Raw genomic sequence first — 22,487 nt, 5'->3', positions numbered from 1 at the left:
TCAAGTTGGGGCTCTTTCTTCTACCACTCCCTTTGTATTTATAGACCTGGGATAGGGGTAGATGTAATCAGGGTAGATGCTTTTGCTCCTTTTTTTTTTCTCCTGCTTTAGACCATTCTTCCTCCCTCCTCCCCCAGCTTGACTCTAATGTCATCAAATGATATTACCAACTAACGCTCATTGTTGGGATCATGTCCCTACGCCTGTGTCACTCCTAAATTTCTCTATGATTTTAGCTCCTGACTCATGGTCACTCTCTCCAGCACTTTTCCTGTATTAATTTTTGAAGATTCGATATATACGTAGATAATATTTCCAACACCCTGGCCTCTCAGCTTCTTGAACTCCTTTCCTCTATCTTGTCCTGCACTCTACCTCAGTTGTGAACTCCGTGATCATACCCTAGAATTTGTCATAACCAGTCCTCAAAACCCCTCTGGCCTCTCCGTTTCATACCCCTCACTCTCTGACCTCCCACTCCCTACAGACCTCTATAGAGGCGGTTGACTCCCTCTAGTAGCACAGCTCCAGCCATACTCCAATCTTTCCAGAATCCAATCCATCAATCCTAGCCTCTTCCCTTTCCCACATGCCCCCTTACCCAGCTTAGATGTTAGGATCATGATTATTTCCCGTTCTCCGTGTAATGCCCCCAGCCCCCTCGCCCCATCTCCCTTCCCTGTATTCACTTGGCAGAGCTAACTCTGTTGTGGCAGGCCTCTGCTGATACAGCTGATTGTGACTGGAGGAAACCATGCAGTCCTCGGGCGTGACCTCCCACTAAAGCAAGACCAAGACTATCAAGAGAGCTGTTACTACGGTCTAACCGTCACGACACGAAAAGCGGTGGGAGATGGAGGCAAGTAGAAACATGTGAAGAGTCACGTCTTGTTTGGAGAAAGGATAACAATATAGATTAACTCTATAAAGTGACAAAAATATACACTTCAGAATGTGTAATTTATGAGCAACCACTGTTTTTTATAAATTGTTTTCCCTTCAGGATGTTACTCTTGAAGATGAGGCCTATGTTTATTCATTCTTGAGTTCTAGCAACCTAGTGCTTAATAAATCCTTGGGGAATTTGATTTTGACCAGAACATTCTTTTGTTATAGGTAATGACATAAACCAATAAATATGGCCGTGGGAGAAGGGGTGATGTTGATGACATGGACCTAGGCACTTCTTAAATGTATTTTACCTAAACTTCATCGTCTTTAAACTGTGATCATCTTTATGTTCTTATTAGGCAATAACTGCATGCATTTACAGTGCTAGATTAAAAATTTAAGTTCCGGGGTGCCTGGGTGGCTCAGTTGTTAAGCATCTGCCTTCAGCTCAGGTCATGATCCCAGGGTCCTGGGATCGAGGCCCTCATTGGGCTCCCTGCTCTACGGGAAGCCTGCTTCTCCCTCTCCCACTCCCCCTGCTTGTGTTCCCTCTCTCACTGTCTCTCTCACTGTCAAATAAATAAATAAAAAATCTTTTTAAAAAATTGGCATTTACTTTAAAAAAAAATTTAAATTCCGAGAATATTCTGAATTCTTTAGAGCAGAAGTTCTAGATTCTTGGTGAATCTCTCTGTCCCCTGTCTTAAATCCATTTTGTTTCTTTTTCTTTAAAAAACTTTGTTTTATTACTCTTTTATTTGTTGGCCCATATTTAAGGTATAAAGCTACTTTGGGTGTCAAAGAATCAAATTGGATAAGAGACTGCTAACCTTAGGAATAATCTTTTCCCCCAAAGCCTTTCTTTATTAACAGTCTGATGTTTTACCTCTATAAAAGTTTTTGGATTAGGGGGTAAAAAAGGTCACCAGCTATGAAGATGGCTAGAAAAGAGCAGAAATAAATAGTCCATGAACTGATTGCTTTAAAGGACATTCTGAGATATTTTTGAGTTTTTTTCATCATTTGTGCTGGTGATGGAATTATTAAAAAAAAAAATGATGTTGGCCTGTGACAGATAATCTCATTCTCATATTTTGAGTATGTAATCATAGTCTAGAATTTTAGAGTTTTGTAGAAGTCATATAGTAGATTTTTGCATGTGACACAAATCAAGATTGAATTGATCAATGATCATGTATCAATGTATTGAGCATTTATATAATTTATCTGGAATGTACTTGTCTTCAAACTTTCCTGAATTAGCAAGAATTCTTCCCCATATTTATTTTTTTAGTAACTCACTGAGATAAGGTAAATGGTATAGAAAATAAATGCTAAGCCTTTTGTTTGCTCCATTTTAAATGATTTAAGGCTTTAGTTATGTATAATCATTTATACTCTAAAAAAGGAAATTAGTCACTTTATAAAGGCACATATTTTACCTGTAAGATCTTAGTGTCTTATTTCTTAATCACATTTCAGAACTCAGGAGATTAGTAATTTTTCTCTTTTTTTTTTTTTTAAGATTTATTTATTTATTTGAGAGAGAAAGAGAGTAGGGGGGAACAGCAGGGGGAGAGGAAGAGAATCTCAAGTAGGCTCCGTGTTGTCTCGGGGCAGTCTCATGACCCTGAGATCATGACCTGAGCCAAAACCAAGAGTCAGACGCTTAACCAACTGAGCCACCCAGGTGCCCCAAGATTAGTAATTTTCCTATGTGAAAATGTAAAATATGCAATACATGATTGCGTAAAGCCATCTAACTCCATTCTTTGTCTCTTTTTAATTAAGCATCCTCCCTTATCAGAGCTCAACTATTTGATTAATTATTAATTGCTATGTGTATTTGATATAATATTAACATGTATATTCACAGTATTCCACAATTTATAATGGAAAAAATAGAAACAACAGGATTTTGAAAAAGTAATTATGATGCTCCCATGCAATAGAATACTATACTGGCGCAAAGGTCATGTTGTGGGGAAAAGTTCATGATATACATTAAGTAAAAATTTAACTCTTTGTACAGCTTTATACCATTTTTTTCTGCAAACCAACATAGTAAAAAAACCATAAGAACTTTCACCTGTTTCTGGGGGCAAAAGGGAAGTGGAGAAAGCTGTTTAGGACTTGTGATGACTTTTGAATTTTCCTTCAGCTTTTCTGTGTTTGTCACATTTTCAGCACTGACCATGTGTTACCTTTGTAAGTAGAAAAAAATGTTTAAAACCAAATTGCTAAAATTAAATTTGGTCTTTGCTTAATTTCATTATCCAAATCAAACAATATTTATTGAATACCAACCTGGTATAAAACACTGTAGGAAGATATATTTTTTTTTTAATTTTTTTTTTTAAGATTTTATTTATTTATTTGAGAGAGAGAGAATGAGAGAGAGCACATGAGAGGGGGGAGGGTCAGAGGGAGAAGCAGACTCTCTGCTAAGCAGGGAGCCCGATGCGGGACTCGATCCAGGGACTCCAGGATCATGACCTGAGCCGAAGGCAGTCGCTTAACCAACTGAGCCACCCAGGCGCCCAGGAAGATATTTTAAAAAGACAATTTTTCCTGCAGTCAAGGAGCTTCCAGCCATGTTCTAGAAGAATTGGATGTAAAAATATAAAATGTTTTAAAAATCAATAGGGCTTGAATAACAAATCAAGCCAGAAATAAAAAGGTGATAAGCACATATAATTAATTATTGACAATTGTTACAATGGGGAGAATCACTTCTCTGCTTAACATTCCCATGTTTAATCTGATATATGATGAATCTAAGCAACATGCATGGTTTTCTTTCCAACTCGTACACAAAGCTAGTTGTGTTTCACTGAGGACCTCATCATTTGTGTATAATCCTATTACGGAGTTCAATTCTAGTGGTGTTCAGCAGACCACAGTTCTGGAACCTCCTAGTTCCTTGACTACAAGCTTGACTTACCTTGACTTACAAACTGTAAGTTTAGTAACACCTAAGAACTTTACTATACAGTACACTCCCCCCTCCTTGTCTGAGATCTCAATTTAGATAAAGCATGTAAATTTTCTTTCTTTCTTATTTCTTGAAGTGGATTAAATGGGGGAAAAGAAGTCATATATTTTTACTCTTGGAGCTTTTGACATATTTTCTCCACCACAGAAGGGAGAATACCGTAGGCTACCCAGTCATTTAGTCAATGGTTATTTCTTGGGAGGTATTTAGAAGTACAAGTAGCAGGGGCGCCTGGGTGGCTCAGTCGATAAGCATCTGCCTTCGGCTCAGGTCATGATCCCAGGGTCCTGGGATCGAGCCCCACATCGGGCTCTCTGCTCGGCCCCCAGCCTGCTTCTCCCTCTCCCACTCCCCTTGCTTGTGTTCCCTCTCTCGCTGTGTCTCTCTCTGTCAAATAAATAAAAATCTTTAAAAAAAAAAAAAATAGAAGTACAAGTAGCAAAGCACAGTGCTGCATGCCAGTCAGTGAAGTGGCAAAATAACGAGGGGTGAACTGAGGTACCTAAATGTATTTCAGATAAGGACCATAACCGTGGTTGTTTTTCTCTCTCTGTGTTTATCCATGTTTGTTAATTCTTCCCATGGGAAAAACTAGGAGTGAATTATTGTCATTCAGAGAAGCTAATTCCACTGTAAAGAAATACATTACTTAGCACCAAAAAAAAATTAGTATTCTTAGTCTAATAATGGAAATGATGGTTTGAATTTCCCTGAATGTTATCTATGGGGTAGGTAAGCCAAATAATTATTGAATCATATTCTTCTCTTACACTATATAGATTTTCACACATTTCCTTCCAGAATAATTTTCAAAACTCTGTATGACGATGTGTATTCCGCCCCCCAGAGGAAACTTAAGGATAGGATAAATTTAAAAAGTGGTACAATAAAAATGATAACAGGGTTTTAATAACATTTTTCATGTCTGATAAGTGAGGAAGGGGCAAAGACAAATATTTCCCCATTGCACTTGTGAATTATATTTATCTAAGGAAAATTTTAATTTTTTATTGATTTCTTCTCCCTCCCTCCCTTCCTGTTTTCTTCCAATAAATTACATACATTTTTGAAATTAGATTTCTATAGCTACTGCCAAAGAGTGAATATGTCTTTTCTCATTGATTTTGCAAACACAAAAGTTCATAAATTCTGTTCTCTGGGGACAAAGCAAATATGGTAACTCAAAGAAAAACAATAGTAGCTGCCTTATTGAGGCAGAACTTTTCAACAGCTCATTTAAAAGCTAAAAATAATTTATTTGAAACAAATTAAGCATAACCAAATGAATGCTTTATTCAAGTAATGTATTTTGTGTCAGTATTTTCCCATAATACCAGGAAGTTGTTTCTCTGAAATAAGTCTTTATTAAAGGATGATTTCCTAACATTGCACTCACTCTTATATAATTGTAAGCTTATTAAAACCACAAATTGTTCTTTTAAATACATTATCATTTTCATAAAATGATATTTATTGAATATATTATATTAATATTTATTTCATGAAATAGTATTTTCTATACCCGAAGCTAGAAATTCTGCTAATAAAATGACCAACGGGATGGACTAAAGTTAAACACTCTATTGAGTAAGTGACTTTTTTCCCCTGGGAGTCACTGTTTACATTATTCACTTTATATGAGGTGAATTTAAGATTTGAAAAAATGAAACGGCAGTGGCTTTTTCTTTGATGCTTTTGGCCAGCTGAATATTCTTGATGTTATATTTTTACCTGAAAATTAAAAAGTAATAATAATAATAAGCCTAATAATAATAATAATAATTTCTTAGGCTCTTAATTTCCAGAAACAACAAAAATAGAAAAAGGAAACTCTAGGGACCTTTCCAAGGGTCCTGCCTCTTCACAGAGATCTGAGAAGTCAATGCACTAGTGTGTATTGAGACGTGTGGCAGGAAAAGCGCTCTGCCTTCAGACAGATAGAATCTTAGCACTGGGATCCTAGAGATCTCCTTGCCCAACACCCTCATTTCCCATGTGAGGAGAATGTGAGCGGCTTCCCTAAGGTTACTAGGCTGGCCACTTCCCTTACACCCCTGCACTTCTCTTTCTGCTTCGTCATCCTCCCAGGCACCTGAATAAGTTGGCCTTAGGCTATTTCTCTTGATTTCTTTTGAGCTGAGCAATTCTTTAAAAAGGCATGCTTTTAAAAAAAATTAGTTTCAGAGGTAGAATTTAGTGATTCATCAGTTGCGTATAACACCCAGGGCTCATCACATCACCTGCCCTCCCTAATGCCCATTACCCAGTTACCCCATCCCCCCACCCACCTCCCCTCCAGCAACCATCAGTTTGTTTCCTAGAGTTCAGCATCTCTTATGATTTGCCTCCCTCTCAATTTTCATCATATTTTATTTTTCCTTCCCTTCCCCTAGGTTCATCTGTTTTGTTTCTTAAATTCCACGAGTGAAATTATGTGGTATTTGTCTTTCTCTGACTGACTTATTTCGCTTAGCATTATATACACTAGCTCCATCCACGTCATTACAAATGGCAACATTTTGTTCTTTTTGTTGGCTGAGTAATATATATACATATATATATATATCTCACCTCTTCATATCACCTCTTCTTTATCCATCAACAGATGAATGGATAAAAAATAAACATGCTTTTTATAATTTATTAAGGAATTGGCAGTATGATCATGGAGAGCCATTCAGAGTATCCAGTCTGCCATCCTGCTAGGATTGAAATCAGCCGAAGTCACCAGTGTGGTTCCTATCCTATTGCTTCTCAGTCATTCAGCATCCTTCGCTCACCACCCTCCCACCTCCCAGTCTGGTCACTTTGCTTGAGCACACCTAGTGCCTTGATGCCTTTGTTTGTGTTGCGGCCATCATGCTCATTCTCCTATACTCCCAAGAAATGAACTCACCTACTTTCTTTTCTGTCTGGAGAAATTCTCTCTGTCCTTTAAGCCCAGTATAGGCACCTGCTCTGAAAACCTCCCTAACCACCAGCCCTCGCCTCTCCCAGGGCAGAATTAATTAGTCCCTCCCTTGTACACTAATAACGTTACTGCAATAGTATTTCCGGGCTTCCTTCGGTAGATATCGGAATTTGGCATTGGAAAACTGTATCTTATTCATCCGTGTGTCTCTACTATGGCCACACTCAAGAAATCTTCTGAGAATTAAATCTAATTGTGGGAGTCATGATTCCAGAATTCCAGGGATTCACTGCTCTTGGGCACTGCTATTATTACTCAGAGATTTTCTTGGCGTTAGATGTGAAACTTTATATCATTGCCCTTCACACTTCCAGGGAATAGTCAATAGAACTGTTTCTCTGTCACACTCTTTTTGCCAATGGTATTAAATGCTTTAAAAAAATAGGGTTCTCAACATAAAACACTATTGTAAAGAATGGCAGTAAAACATGTAAGTGTTTTTATGTAATTATAAGATTCCATTAGACATAGTCATTAGTGGCTTGCACAGTTGTTCAAAATGATTTAATTCTTAAGAAATTTGAAAGCTAGGGGCGCCTGGGTGGCTCAGTCAGTTGAGCACTGGATTCTAGGTTTTGGCTTAGGTCATGATATCCCAGTCATGGGATGGAGCCCTGGGCTCTGTGCTCACCTGGGAGTCTGCTGGAGATTCTTTCCCTCTCTCTCTGCCCCTTCCCCTGCTCGTGTGTTCATGTGCACACACAGTCTCTAAATAAATAAATAAACAAATCTTAACAAAGAAGAATTTTGAAAGCTAGGCAAGTGGTATTTTTTTATTTTTAAAAATTATACATGTATTGGAGACTTCTCTTTCTTCCTGTGGTAGGCCTGTATTGCTATAAACTTCCTTCTTAGAACCACTTTTGCTGTTGAAATAGGTGAAGGGGATTAAAGAGTATGCTTATCATGATGAAGAATAAAGTAATAAAAAATAAAAATTTAAAAATTTAAATGATACATGTAATATATGAAAAGATTTTAATTGTAAAACAGTTATTCTAACAATGTCAAAGTTTAATGAGGAAAAGTGATACCTCCCTTTCATCCCCCTTTTCCCGCAGCATCACTTCCTCTTTATGGGCACCACTATTAACAATTTACTGTGTATCCAAACATATGAGTATAGATGTTGATATAGATAGAGTCATTCGGTCACAATGTTAATTCCTTTACTAGAGGGCAAAAGGCAAGATTACATGGATCCTCTTGGTTCTTCCATCACAAAGTCTTCATTTGATGTCAGCAATGGCCAAAAAAAAAAAATCTAAATCATTAAATGGATGAGTGGCCCGATATCAAATACACTGGATGCTAGTATACTACATATTACTAGCAATGGCATTTTTGTTCTGCATTAGGACAGATCATGATGGAATGAATTTGTGAGGTTCATAGAAATTAGAAAAGAATAAGTAATTAATAGGACTTAATGACCAAAAAACAGCAATACACCATGCTTAAATATTTATATAAGGTCATTGTTCTGTCAAGTGGAGGCGATTTTTTTCTATTGATATTTTACAGAAATTGGTTATACTGTTGCTTTTTAACATATAGAGGCCTGGCTTTAAAAAGCCTCTAGATTTCTGGGGTGCCTGGGTGGCTCAGTCAGTTAAATGTCCAATTCTTGATTTAGGCTCAGGTCATGATCTTAGGGTTGTGGAATCGAGCCCCTTGTGGGGCTCCATGCTCAGTGGAAAGTCTGCGTCTCTCCCTCTCTTTCTCCCTCTAACCCTCCCCCCACTCATGTGCTCTTGCTCTCTCTCTCTTTCTCAAATAAATAAATATTTTTTTAAAAAGCCTCCAGATTTCTAATTACTATTAAAGTAGTATTTTATTTCCTGTATTATTTAGGCATTCAGAGAAAGAAATGTCTGAAAGCCCATCCTCCTTTTATTGATTAAAAAAATAATAAAAATACAACCAAGAATTTGCAAATGTGTGTTAAAACATACTTTTTTTTTTTTTAAAGATTTTTATTTATTTATTTGACAGAGAGAGACATAGCGAGAGAGGGAACACAAGCAGGGGGAGTGGGAGAGGGAGAAGCAGGCTTCCTGCAGAGCAGGGAGCCCGATGTGGGGCTCGATCCCAGGACCCTGAGATCATGACCTGAGCCGAAGGCGGACGCTTAACCATCTGAGCCACCCAGGCGCCCTATTTTTAACTTCTTATTTGAAGTAGAACATACATTCCAAAATTACATAAATCATATGTGTACAGCTGGATGAATTTCACAAATTAAACCCATGCTATAACTAGCATAGATCAAGAAACAGAACATTACCCCAGAAGCACCTTCATGCCCTTTCTAGTCATTACCCCTCTTATTTATAACACAATACAGTGTTGCCTCTTTTTGAGCTGTTATATAAATGGAATCATACGGAACATATTTTCTTTTGTGTCTGTCTTCTTTCACTCAATATTATGTTTGTGAGATTCTAAAAGCTTTTTTTTAAAAAAAAACTGAGTAATATAACAGTATCTAAGATTTTAATCAATGTATATGAGATGTTTTCCGTATCACCAGTTTAGAAAGAAGGCAGCTATTATGAGGCATGTGTGAAATTCCTTTGCTATCTTTCCTAAGGGAGCCCACATTTTTTAGGCGGCCCCCCCCAACTCATGCAACCCATATAATTCTTGATGGGGTAAGCCTGATTGGAAGTCTTACTCCTCCTTGCCAGTGATTGGCTGAGGAATGGGAGTCCCCAAATTGACCAGTGAGACCTGAAGAGAGGTTTGCTGGGGCTCCTGGGAAGTGTTTTTTCCACTACTCCAGGAATGCTTGCAGAAGTGACCCTCTAACTCTTCTTCTGGATCTTGACATGTGTGGGTGTGAGGCTCAGACCTCTAAGGCTATCCCGTCACCAGCCTGGAGGATGAAGTCAATACTAGGAGAAGACAGGGCCAAAAATCACAAGGAAAAAGGGCTGTCTATTGGATTAAGTCATCGTCAAACCTATCTTACCTCTAAGTTTACAGTTATATCACTCAGCAAATCTCATTATTGTTTAATCCAGCTTGAGACTTTCCTTGTTTGTTCATTTTTGTTTGTTTTACTACTTAAAATTAAAGGCATTTATTTTATTTTATTATGTTATGTTAATCACCATACATTACATCATTAGTTTTTGATGTAGTGTCCCATGATTCATTGTTTGCATATAACACCCAGTGCATTTTAACCAACATGTCTCCTAAGGACTTGGATAACTACCTAGAAGGCACATTTAACTGAATGGAAGGTGATATGAAACCTGTTTTGGGAATGAGATACAAGTCAGGTAGCAAGGGATGGAGTGGCATGGGATGAAGGGCTCTGACTATGGCATGGGGCTGCGATGGAAATCTCTCAAGAATGAGCTGTTCTGGCACTGCCCACAGTACCTTGGGCAAAGGCTCTGTGGGTATATTGTTATAGACTTGAGGAAAGATGTAACTTCAGAACAGTAACATTCTGAGTGGTCGGAGATGAAGGCAGCTGCTTGTGCCTACAAGTAGAGAGGCTTTTCCTTTTCCCCTTCTTATTGAAGGAGATGATGGTCAGAGCAAAAACAGTTCTATAATCTTACTTGACCGCCAAAGGAATTTCTTTGGAGGACAGGGATTGTGCCAGACTTGATGGTAGTACATGTCCAAGATGACAAAGATCCTCAAGTAATGGACCTGAAGTGTGGTACAAGGATAGGCCCATTGGCTGATAGAGCAGGTTTTCTGGTTCACACCCCCACCCCCACAAGATAAGAATAATTAATATTGCCCACTGGGACTAAGAAAGCAAGTCTGGGGGAACTGGAGTTCCCATGGAGAGAGGACTCTGCAACGGGGGAAGGGCATTCTGTGAGGTAGCACTTCAGAGCTATTTGAACCAAAAATTAAAGGGAAAGTAGTTCTTTCTTCCACCAGAGCTGGGGAAGAGGATTAGATCAGCTACATTTATATGGGGATTATCAGAGCGGCTTTGTCAATAAGGCAGCATCTGATCTGACCTGTGAAGAAAAGATAGTATTTATAGTTGAAGTGACGGGGAGGGTATTTCAGTTAACGGGAACTGCAAGCGAGAGGCATAGGGCAGTAAAGAGAAGAGCGGGCATAGGAAGAAATGAGGAAATCAGTTTGACTCTGCCATAGGGTGTGTGAAGAGGGGAGGGCTAGTAAAGTTGGAAACAGAAGTTGTGGTGAGACAAGGAGGGTTGTTAATGTCTCCACAGGGGTTTGAATAGTATCCTGTGGGTGATAGAGAACAACAAAAGAATTTTAAGCATGCCAGTGATAAGATTGAAGTTGGGCCTCAAGAAGATTAAAATTAAAATGCACTGGAATCAGGAAAGACAGGAAATAGGAAGATCAAATTAGAGCCAAAAGCCATAGAACAGAGGAAAGGAAGTAAATCAGGGTCGTGGTGACAGACTGTGGAGAAATGAAAGAATTTAGTAAGGAGCGTTTGACAGGAATCTGATTGGGTGTGAGAATGGCAGGATTGAGAGGAACTGGATCGTTGTCACAAAACCTGGTCCCAGAGGTTCATAATTTTTTCACACTGTGTTACATTTTCCACATAACCATCTTGCTAGCGAAATGATTCCCAATTTGCAGGCTATTTTAGGAGTATATTTGTAGCAAAATGAAACAAACAAAAAACAAAGTGGTGAAGAGGTACATGTGAAAAGGATTTGCCTGAAACAGACTCCTCTGTCTCATGCAGTTAACAGTAGCACTGCTTTTGACCCACCAAATTGTGCGTTCCAATGATGGTAATGGAAGAGAAGTGTGTTTGGAGCTCTGTGCACCTTCTCTGTGCTCCCAACTCACTATCAGAACCCACCAGAACTGAGTCAGAGCCAAGCAGTTGAGAAGGTTTGTTTTGTTTTGTTTTGTTTTTTTACAGTTTTTCAGAATTGGGTTTGTGGGCTAGAGTGCATTCATTTCTAAGCAGGAAAACTGAGCCTGGGAATTGACTCCAAAACATAATTCTCTTTATTAGTAAAGAGGAGGAATCGTGGATGTGCTCCTTAAGGAACAGATGCCAAAAAGCTTTCTTGATGATAATAGAGGAGCCATACCTTTCAAAGGAGTGTTCTTAAAAGAATTACTTTAATATCTTCTCTTCCTGAGGCAAAACCATAAACTTTTCATCTCTCTGGTGTCATGATCATAGTAGTTGCTCCATAAATATCTATAAAATAAATATCAGGAAGAGGTTGTAGCAAACAGAGAAGACCTAAGGTAGGAGAAATCCTTAGCAATTATACAATTTTAAAGCTATTGTGCCAGGGGAACCATCTTAGGCTCAGGTAATTGGAAAATAAATAGATCTTCAGAGATAAAAATAAAGAGGGAAAAGCATTTACTCCTAGGGGCTATTTGGTTCACCCATTTAAGATTAGACTCAAGAGTTGGGACTATGTTTGTTTGTCTGTTTGTTTTTATTTTTAACTTTTTACTTGGAATTAAGTTTAGAAGGAAATGGCCATTCTGGAGATTCTAAACAGATTTTAAATTACTCATTCCCTTCAATTACGTTGGATTCAAAAACATCATGGGGACTTATGAAGGATCCTCAAGGCCCATCACTTCATCCTCAGGAAGAGGCTAGAGCTCACACTGACTACTTAATCATGACTGTGTCTGCTGAACAGACTATTCTCCCAGACTTACATTGCTTTGTGTCTTCTCTACTAGAGGTCCAATTTTTATGGCACATGTTGGTTAGACTGCTAGCTAATCCTCAAAAAACAATCTTGAATATCTGAGTTATATTATATTATACTGCACAAAAAGGGAGAAAAATGCTCAACTGCCATTAAGACATGTGGGAAGTAGATGAATTTTGAACCAAAAGATGAAGGTAATATTATGATTCTGGAAATTTAATGTCTCCATTGTGATTTCAAGTGTTGTAGCTTATGGTAAGCATCATTGGCAAAAGCAAAAAATGAATATAAAGCCTGAGTGATTATCCTGAATCTAAATTTCAAGATATGAGTTAGGAAAGAAGGCATAAACTAGCTAAAATTCTCTCTCAAGCCACTTATTCTTTAAATGCATCAAGACTTTCTTAGAAATAACTTCATTATGAGAAGAGTAGCAAAGTATCAGTATCCTGACTCTCATGTAAAAATCAATAATAAAAGCTTTTATCTACATAGAATAATCATTTCATGACTTGTTTCCTTTGTCATCATTCAGAAATGTACAGTGAATTAAATGTAACCTGAATTCCCTTCTTCTCCCTCCCTCTCTTCTTCCTTCTTTCCATTCTTTTGAGTGGAAAGGATGATGTATGTAGCCAGAAGTTATCATTTCCAAAACAAAGGAAATTAGTTGAGGATTTTTGTGGACTTGCTAGCTGTACCAATTAGCTATTGTTGCATCACAAACGACCTCAAAATTTAATGGTTTCAAACAACCACTTATTTAGTTCATCAAGTAGTCAATTTAGGCTGGTTTCACCTGGGCTCCCTTATGTGTCTGCATGCACCCATGTGATGACGAGTAGCTCTGCTTCCAGGACTTGGCTGGCACCTCTTGGCTCTCCTCCATGTGATTTCTTGTCCTTCAGCAGGTTAGCCAGAGTTGGTGTTCAGGGTGGAGGCAAAGGTCCAAGAGAGAAAGTGGAAGCATGCAAGGGTTCTTGAAGCCTAGGCTTAAACCTGGCACATGTTTACTTCTTTGGCTTTCTGTTAGCCTAAGCAAGTCACAAGGCCAGCTCAGATTCAAGATATGGGAAACAGACTTTACCTCTCGATGGGAGGAGATGCAAATTCACATTAAAAGGCAGGGACACAGGGAGGCTGTTAATTTGGACCATCAAGTGATCATTTGCCATACTAGCTACTGTTCTTCTAACACTTTAAGACATTTATTGAAGAAATGTTTTTTTATTCCTATATTACTAAGTCTTTTTACTCAGACATGAATGTTGAATTTTATCAAATGTCTTTTTTTTTTTTTTTTTGGTATATGTAGAGATGATCATGGATTGGAGGTTTTCTCCCTTGAATTAGGATAATATGGTGGATTATCTTAATTGATTTTCTAATTCATTGCATGTCTGGAAATAATCCCTTCACCTTGAATGTGAGCAGCTTCTATGACTTGTTTCTAACTAGTAGGATATGATAGATGTCACTTCCATGATTAAGTTACATGAGAGTGACTTCTGCCTTGTTAACAGACTCTCCCTGACACACTTTGATGAAGCAAATGGCTATGTTGGAGAGGAAATGAGGGTGACCTATGGCTGTTGGCTATGTCAGTCCAACAGCCCTTGAAGAACTGAAGGTCTGCCAACAACCAGCTCCTTCCCCAGTCAAGTCCTCAGATAAGACCCCAGCCCTGACCATACCTTAGTTGCAGTCTTGTGAGAGACCTAGAAACAAAGAACCCTGTTAAATCATGCCTGGATCCCTGATTCACAGAAACTATAAGATAATAATTGTATATTGCTTTAAACCTCTAAGCTTGTGGTAATATATTAACCAGTAATAGATAACTAATTCACTTTGAGTAATAGATTCTCAGGGTGAGGAGGACCTTAAAAAAATCACACAGTTCAACCTTACATTCTTTTTTTTTTTTTAAGGTTTTGTTTATTTATTTTAGAGAGAGAGGGTGCAAGCGGGGAGAGGAGCAGAGGGAAAGGGACAAGCAGACTGCACACTGAGTGCAGAGCCCAATGTGAGGCTCAGTCTCACAATCCTGAGATCATGACCTGAACCAAAATCTAGAGTGAGACGCTTAACCAACTGAGCCACCCAGGAGCCCCTCAACCTTACATTCTTGTAAGACAGTTATCCTCTTTATCCCTAATCTTCTGCTCTTGTTTACACTGTAATGAAACTATGAACATTCTGAGACTGGAAACCAGTCCTATATATTTTGTATCTCCAGTGACTATAACCATCCCTGGCATCAGGGATATGTTCAGCAAGTGTTTGTAGAATAAAATTGAATCATAAGTGTTAAATATTCCCAATTCTTCCAAAATTTCTTACATGATATTGTTTTGTGTCCTGTCTTATCATCTTTGTTCCTTTTCTTACTTGGTGCCCATAAATGACACATGGCATTCTCAATCTATCCTTTAATTTTCTTCACTTTCCTGTGTATTTTCCTGTTCTTTTTCTCTCTATATAACATGTGATACTCTGGATAATTTCTTCTAACCTGTATTCCAGTTCATTAATGCTTTCTTCACCTTTTCAGCTGAATCTGATGTCAAACTCATTCATTGAGTTTTCAATTTTTTATCACATTTTGTTTTTTCTTTTCCAAATTGGCTTTGCTAGTTTTTATAGTTTTCTATTTCTTGCAGATGTATTCAAGCTTATCTTTTATTTATCTCAACAAAATCAGCATAGTTCTTTTATTGTTTCCACTGGTTCTTACTCAAATCTAGTTTGCTTATATTTTTGGTTTTCTTTGAGTGTTGGACATTGTATGTGAAAATCATTCATGGAAACAATTTGAGGTCCACAGATGAAAGTACTAAACTCCAGAGGGAATTTTTATTTGCTTCTGCTAAGCTTCTGGAGCACTTTCACCTTAAACCAAGTTTATGTCTTGAGATAGTAATTAAATCACAGGCTTTAATTTTCTTCTGGACTGGTTCATGCTTATCCTGAATGTGCAGCCTTTTGGGGGAGGGCTCCCAATTTATTGAAAAGAGGGTCTTCCACTGGATTCTCCACTTTAGGCCATCTCCCTTATCCAACAAGGTCATCAAAACAAAGCTTCTGATTTACCCAGATTGGGAACTGCCTTCAAGGCAAAAGCATTTCTATGCCCACTTCCCTTCTGTGCCCACTTGCCTTCCAGAATTCTCATTTTCTCTTCACATTTGGCCTTTTAAAAAACTGTCTTGTTTCTTTGATGATTTGAAGAAGATGGTTCTTTTAAGTATTTTGTTTATTTCTAGCAAGACAATTGATTCAAATATCATAGCCCACCATTACACAGGAAATTGCTTCACCTCAAATCCTCACTCTGTTACATTATAGTTGTGTGACTTTGGACAAGTTATTTAACCTCCACATGCCTCAATTCCCTTGTCTGTAAAATGGGGATAATAATAGTATTTACATTACAGGATTATATTTAAAGAATATAATGTGCCAACACATGGTAATTATCCAGTACATCATAACTACTATTAGTATCTATTTTCATACCATTTTATTTATTACTTTTAGGGGACTTAATCATTCTCAAAAATTGCCTTATTTGTCTATTGTTGTCATTTCTCTTCCATTAGAATGTAAACCCCACATTTTCATGTTTATCACTATAAGTTGAACAATATCATTTTAAATGAATTAATGAATTTATTCAAGTTTTTCACTATGAAAACATCAACCTTGACTCAATCCCATTAACTCACACATGAAAAATGGGTCACTTTTTGTGAACAAATATAATAGCAAATTCTATTTTTAAAATAGTACAGGGCGCCTGGGTGGCTCAGTTGGTTAAGCGACTGCCTTCGGCTCAGGTCATGATCCTGGAGTCCTGGGATCGAGTCCCGCATCGGGCTCCCTGCTTGCAGGGAGTCTGCTTCTCCCTCTCCCGCTCCTCCTTCTTGTGCTCTTTCTCTCTCTCACTCTCTCTCTCAAATAAATAAATTAAAAAATCTTTAAAAAAAAAAAAGATTATTAAAATAAATAAATAAATAAAATAAAATAAAATAAAACAGTACATTAAAACTCATCTTGGGATGCCTGGGTGCCTCAGTCGGTTAAGCATCTGCCTTTGGCTCAGGTCATGGTCCCAGGCTCCTGGGATCCAGCCCCGCATCGGGCTCCTTGCTCAGTGGGGAGCCTGCTTCTCTCTCTCCCTCTGCCTGCTGCTCCCCCTGCTTGTGTGCTCTCTCTCTCTCTGACAAATAAATAAATAAAATCTTTAAAAAACAAACAAAAAACCCTCATCTTAACCCAAGAAAAATGAAAGAATAACTAGACCAGATTTTACGATTTAATTGCCAAAATCACTTGGATATGCAGCATATTTTTTCTGTTTGGGCAAGCAGTGCCTCTCTTCAAATGTTAAAAAACAAACCTTAGTTCAAGTATCTTTTAAAATTTACATATGTACTCATTTGTTGACTATCTTAATCTTTCACTATTTATTCTAATTCTAGGAACTCTTTTCTTCCATGGAGCCATACTCCATTTATAGGAGTTCAGGGATGTTCAGCATGTAATTTCTTACATTACAACCTTTTGATAGAGCCACTGCATTATCTACTCTAATCCATGCCAGTGAAAGGACAGGAATGAACTATAAACATGTCTGATTATGTGAGGGCCTCTTTCTGGATGGAAATGCCATTTGGCTTATAATTAGGTGGCTGAAAACTTCACTATCATATCTGTCTTCTTTCAATTCAGAGTCTCAGAAGGATGTGGATCATATTAGACAGGATACTGGGTTTGTCTTAAAAAATGCTCCTCACCATCTGGCTGGGACACAGTCACCTCTGCTCTATTGTCTGTGGGGAGAACTGGCATTGACTTTTGCACAGAGAGACCAGGAACCCCTCTTCAAGGACGTCCTCCTCTAGCTCTCTTTAGCAGCTTTCCAATAGGCAAATACTTCATTGCGTTTAATTTTTTTTCAGTTAGGATAGAGGGTTAAACTTAACACAAAACTTTTATATTCTTCCTGCTTACAGAACACATAGGCCTTTGCAAAGAGAAATCTAAATGTTAATATATATTTGTATAGAATACTCAGCTTTATGCAAATATTTCTCCCCCCAAATTTATGTGCATGTTAGATTTTTATAAGTTAATGGTCACATACACTAAGAGGTCTTTGTATTAAAAAATCTGAGGTGAATTATTTTAGAAAGCATAGAGTGAGAGGGGGGGAGTAGGAAGAGATGAAGTTCTATAGGCACTTAGAAGGGTCCTCCAGACACTCCCTGACTCACTCTACCCTGCTTTTTGTGTTGTCTGAGGTGGGTTCTTTAGCACTAAAGTGTAGGGGTGGAATATTCTCCTCAAAGCAGAAAAAGAACTGTGTGTCTAGGGAAGGTAGTAGGGGGAAGGGAATCAGATTACAGTCATTTAAGTAAAGCCAGGTGTCAAGCCCTGGAGAAGGTGAGTTCCAAGGGTTTGCAGACCAAGGGTGTGACACTGGGAAGACAGGGTTGGAGGAAAAGCAGGTTGCGACCCAGGGAGAGAAGCCAGGGGACCATGGACCCAGGGAGAGAAGCTGGGGGACCATGGAGAGCTCCAGTGGGGCTTTCCTCATTCTCCTTTATGGTCTGGGGGTGGATCAGGCTAGCCGGAAGCAGGGCAGTAAAGTGAAGAAATGGTGACTGTAAGTATAGAGCAAGTCCTGTGGAGGAATTTGTCTGTGAACAAAAGAGAAAAGAATGAGAGGTTTTATCCTGGATTTTAGTAAAGTAATGTATGTGCTAAGATGGTTTGCTTCTTAAATTTAGGACTCACTACACATTTCAAATACTGAACTTTTGAGGTTTTGGTTATGTTAACATAATGGATATAATTTACAAATATATTTGTTCTTCACAAAGTTTCTGTAGCTAATGGGCCTAATTTCCAGAAAACAGACTTTGTGCCAGTGCTGATTGGCAACCACAACACTACCTTTTGATGTCTATTTTTATTTCTAACTAGTAAGAATAAGAAGATCAGAGGAATAAAGCCAGTGGAACTCCAGAGCAGCTGAAATCTAGGGCTACATGAAAAGTCCTATAGGGAGTAAGCTGAACTTTTCCAAAGTTACCACCTCATCTAGATATATTTTTTTTTTTTTCATAATCTGATTTAAAAATCTCTGTCCTTTTCATCTTTTCTACTGCTTGAAGACATTTCTGCCATGTGTCCAAGCTGAAGATGTGGGGCGTGGTCATCTTTTCACGTGACCCATGCCATTTACCCAGTGGCTCATCAACGTCCCCATGAGTTGTGAAGGGAAAGGGCCCCTTCCCTCCTGGCAGCTGAGGACCAGGTCCTGCTCAGTTCCAACTGGCTGAATCCACTGGGGCTGACTAGTCCTGGCATGTCAGAGGTCACGTTCGCAAGGGCAGCTTGCACTTTTTGTGTCTTATTTTCTAGGTAGATATTCAACACTCAGAAAGCTAGCAAGAGAAATTTCCTTGAAAATGCATCTCTTCCTAAAAAGTGTCTGTAAATACTTACACATATATATTGTGTGGTGGCAATGATATACATTAGTCAAATCTCTTTAGATTAAAAGCGATTGGGTGAAACTGGATTAACCCAAACTGAATTAAACCAAAAAGAGAATGTGTTGTTCCTCATAATCGAAAATCAGGGAGAGAGTTCCAGCTCACTGGAACCCAAGTGTTCAAAAGCAGTTGTTAGAAATCTGTCTCCATGTCTCAGCTCTGCTTCTCCCTGAACTAACTTCATTTTCCAACTCTGACCAAGTCATGAGAAAGGTAGCAGCCAGCAGCTCTAGGCTTGTATCCTATCGGTTTATGAGCTCTCACAGATAGAGAGCACCTCTTTCCAACTGTTTTGGCAGATGTCCTGGAGCTAAATTTTATTTAGGGAGTGGCTAAGTAAAACAACTACTGAGTCCAGGGCACTGGACTTTACTGGTAGGCCACACTTATACCATGTGCCCACTCCTGGAAGTGGAGTTGAATGTGGGGTTAACCACATGAATAGCAACAAGCAATAAAGTGTGCTACATTCCTCTGTTAGGTAGGCCTTTGCACTTGTGGGTAAAGCAGACCCCTTTTTACCTAAAAGTAGAAACTATTCTTCAAAAGAGGAAAGGGAGGGGCACCTGGGTGGCTCAGTCAGTTAAGCATCTGCCTTCAGCTCAGCTCATGATCTCGGGGTCCTGGGATCGAGCCTCACATCAGGCTCCCTGATCAGCAGGGAGCCTGCTTCTCCCTCTCCCTCTGCCTGCCACTCTCCCTGCTTGTGCTCTCTCTCTCTATGTCTAATAAATAAGTAAAATCTTTTTTAAAAAAAGGAGGGGAGAAGGGACAATAACTGATGTGAGGAAAGCAGCTCTCTAACAGAAAACCTGGAGAGAGCAGATGAATAGCATGAGAAAGAGAGTAGTTAAAAGAGAGATTTAAAATAAACAAGCAACAATAACTATAAGCAAATATAAGGATAATTAAACAGCTATAAAGTTAACCACAACATTTGCCTTGACCAATTCCTACAGAATGCAATCTCCTTTGGTAATAAGCTCCCTGAAAATGAGCTGCGTTGGCCTGTTTTGGCTCATCCCCAGGGTATGCCTCGTTCTCATCCTTTCCTGCTCTCTACTTTCCATCCCTCCTGTTTTCTTTCTGACTGCTCACATCTGTACTGACAGCTTCCTCCTTACCTCAGTAGCTACTGTCTTCCACATTCTTTTAACTAATTTTGCTTCACCTATGCACAACACAGTTTTATTTTTGCATTCTTCCAAGGAGAGATGGAAAAGAGAAAGGTGAAGAAGACACTCTACCAAGCGCCTGGCACAGTTATTCAAGATGCCAGAACTCAGACAGGCTACATAATTTTCAAAATTAATTAAGAATTTCATGAGAGCAGAGCATGAAGCTAAGGACAGGGCCCTTCTGGAGCTGGGCTCTGGGCAACTGTTAAGGATGTACACTCATGAAGCTGACCATGAGCAGAACTCTTTGGTTACCTTCCCAACTGTTATCCTCAGATGTTCCTTCTCTTTCACATGACCATCCTTTTAGGGGAGGCGAGTCCCATCCCCAAATCCAGGAGGATGGATTAAGCCAAGAATATATCCCCATTTCCTTTGTCAGCAACTGGTAGGCATAAACACCTGACACAGTGCTGGCCAATGGGATCTGATTTCATCTTTCATGAAAAGAGACACGGGAGAAGAAACAGCTCTTCTTTCCTAGCATTGCTGTAGCCATCTTGTTAATGAGGGTCATTTTCCTGAAGATGGCAAAGTGGAAAGACGGAGGGAACCCATCAATTAGTTGTTGAATTAACCCATCAATTAGTTGTTGAATTAACTAGCCATGAAGCCACCCCTGCTTAGGCTTCTTGGTATATGAAATATATATATATTTTTTCATTAAGCCAATTGAGTTGGGCTTTTCCTCTTAGAGCTAAAAGCAGTTTAATTTATGTATCTTAGTAATAAAAAAAAATTCTTACATAAAAGTAAGCTCTTTCACAAAAACAAGAACAGAAAAAATAGATGGAAATGTAAATAGTGGTGCAGCAGGGGAGGATAGGCTTCTCCAAGGCCCTTTTTCCCCATTAAAGAAGCCATCTCATACTGTCCATTTTCCCTCTCTCGTGAGATGGTAAAGCATTTAGAAAGTTTAAAAATAAGAAGCAAAGTAACAAAACCTATTAAATGAAATGCAAACCCAGATCTCAGAAATAGTTTGGATAATACAAACTTTGAATTTACAAAGATTTCCTGAGGATAACATGTGAATTAAAGCTACCAATCCAGAAGCAGAAATAATAAATCCTTGAATGTACTTTTTTGGGTCACCTTTGAAGTTAAGTGACTTATATCTAGCTTCAAGAACTTGTTTATTGGCAAAACAGAGATAAACTAAAGGGAAATCTTTTTTGAGATGCTGCCAAGTAAATATGTCCTGAAGCTATTTGTTATAGTCAGGACTCTGTCTATTGTAAGTAATAGGAAATTTAACTCAAGCTGACTTGAGCTTACATAATCAGGGATTCCAAGGTGGACTGGACTGTGGCCCAACTGGATCCAAGACCAAATAATTAAGGTTCTTTCTTTCTCCATCTCTTGGCTCTGCCCTTCCTTGAGAGATACAGTGCTCTGATTGGGCAGGTCTCCTCACATGCTCTGCGCTGGTGCCAAGAGGAGGAGTTTGTCTACCCCAGCCATCTAGCCTGAGAGTAGAGGAGTGGTGGTTTCTGTAGGAGAATGTGGGTTTTGTTTAAGAAGATGGGGGAAAGGGGACACTTGTGTGGCTCAGTCAGTTAAGCATCTGCCTTGGCTCAGGTCATGATCTCCCGGTCCTGGGATCGGGTCCTGGGATCAGGTGCTGGGATCAGGTCCTGGGATGGAGTCCCGCCGTCCTCCCTGCTCAGCGGGGAGCCTGCTTCTCCCTCTCTCTCTGCCGGACTCCCCCTGCTTGTACTCTCTCTCTGTCAAATAAATAAATTTTTTAAAATCTTAAAAAAAAAAAGATAGGGGCAAGAATTCTGGGTAGGAAAGCAAGTTTTTTATTACTATTTTGCAATGAATTAGTGTTGGAATTTTAGTTTACCAATAGCAAGTTTTGCAGGGAAAGACAAATGTTATTCAGAAGTCAAAATAATTCTAAATCCAACACTAATGTACCTTGAAGTTAAGATTTTTTTTTCTTAATATACCAGTTAAGTTTTGAGAATTGGGTTAAGATTTTAGTCTTCTTTTTTTCCCCAAGGATTTTATTTATTTGACAGAGAGAGGTGAGGGGCGCACAAGCAGGGGAAGCGGCAGGCAGAGGGAGAGGGAGAAGCAGGCTCCCTCTTGAGCAGGGAGCCCGATGCGGGGCTCGATCCCAGGACCCTGAGATCATGATCTCAGCCGAAGGCAGATGCTTAACTGGCTGAGCCACCCAGGCGCCCCAAGATTTTAATCTTCTGTTCAGTCATTCCAAAA

The sequence above is a fragment of the Neomonachus schauinslandi genome, chromosome 2 (genome assembly GCF_002201575.2).
Source record: "Neomonachus schauinslandi chromosome 2, ASM220157v2, whole genome shotgun sequence".
NCBI lineage: Eukaryota > Metazoa > Chordata > Mammalia > Carnivora > Phocidae > Neomonachus > Neomonachus schauinslandi.
The sequence above is the reverse complement of the archived record's forward strand: the minus strand, read 5'-3'. Positions refer to the sequence as shown.